Raw genomic sequence first — 1,764 nt, forward strand, 5'->3', positions numbered from 1 at the left:
TTGTTGGGAAATGAAAGTTTATTTTCAGAATATCTACAAGAATGTTTCAACACTTCTAGATTTATTACTTTGTGCCTATGAAGAGAAGTTTAAAAGTATAAAACTCTGCTCAGAGATAAACAGAAAAACAACACACCATTTTAGGACACATTTTCAAGGACAGTTTGCATAAGTGGCATTTTACTGCTAAAAAGGATAATGCTTTGAACATTCCTGTAACTTATGGACACTTTAAAGGACAGAAAAATCAGTAGAAATTAAAAAGAACTTAAGAGACTCTTCTGAAAGACAACTAACACCAACTAGTTTTCTGAGGAAAAAAGGAAACAGCAAGATCATTCTTAATAAATGACAACATTTACTGGCAAAGGTAGATTTTCCAAAAGAACAAGAGCATTTCAAGAGTTCCCACACACAGTCTTTAAAATAAAAAAAAGACATTTTTTAAGGGTTTATATTTTTTATTGGACTTTCAGAGAGCACAGTGTGGTTAATATTATTGTCTCTCTTTAGTTTAAAGTACACTAAAATAAGTTTATCAATAATAAAGCCTTCTACAAGAATGAAAACAGGTTTCAACAGGAGTCTTTAGGTGCCATATACATTAACATCTGCATCCAAAAGCTCTGGATAGATGTTTTCAATGCTAAGTATAATACCTCATTAGCATTTTCTTTCAAATCACTTAGCCTAATTTAATAATTTCTCTGCATTTGATTTACTGCATATCAGATATAATTGCACTTCTGAAAGGCAAAAAATTAAAAAGAAACATCTTGTCAATGGAGTAGATAAGATACATACTCAGCAGATGAAATAAATTTCTTCAGAAAAACAGCAATAGCAACAGATTTTGTCTATGTGAAAATTAAAGCTACAATGGCATTTTTATTTTTGCAATTTATTCAATTTTTGCTGTTTCAGAAGTTGAGTTAAAAGTAGAGCATTTTATTTAACTGCATGACAACTTCCACATGGATAGCAGAAATAAAAGCTTCTATGCGTTTCCTAAGCTGCTGTCTACTCTTGGAAAGACTGCTCTGGAAATTGTTTTCCATATATCTTATTTGGAGCATGAGCTACTTTTATTATTTATATCTTTATATCACAGTTTCAAATTCCTTTATTTCATCATCAAAAGGTATGAGCAGTGAAAGCACAGGCTTCCTGTTCCTACTCAGCAGTATCAGACCAGCCATGCCAACCTTCACTGTTTTAGTCCCATGCTAGATGAAGCTGCCTCGTGCTGGTTTCTTTAAATATCACCACTGCATCTGCAGAACTCAAGCTCTGCAATGTAACCAGAACCCAAGAAACCTTAAGATATTTTCTATTATTATTAATCTCTGCAATCTAATCACAGTAAATAAAAATCATGGAAGAAACAGAAACCACTTCCTTCAATCATAGAGGAAGGTCATGCTTTCTCCCAGAGGAGATCCTGTATTCCACTGTCTTCCAAGTCTGTCTCAGAAGTCAGACCCATCTCTCCTAGTAAAAAGCAAAGAGTTCTAGGATTGTTGCACACATTAGGTCTTTCCAGTGAAAGGAAATTGGTTATTTGCCAGAGAAATTAATCCCAGTCAGAATTTTTCAGGCTTCGCATTTTACTCAGTAATTCGGTTACATTTTGACATGTTAAGTGACAAATATTTATACCATATTTTCAAAAACATATATCTAGTCTTGGACTGAAAATGGACACACAACTTCTACCATACAACCTAAAGAATTAAAAACTTCTGTAGAAAAGATGCCAGATAC

Source organism: Nestor notabilis, unplaced genomic scaffold (genome assembly GCF_000696875.1).
Source record: "Nestor notabilis isolate BGI_N333 unplaced genomic scaffold, ASM69687v1 scaffold6752, whole genome shotgun sequence".
NCBI lineage: Eukaryota > Metazoa > Chordata > Aves > Psittaciformes > Psittacidae > Nestor > Nestor notabilis.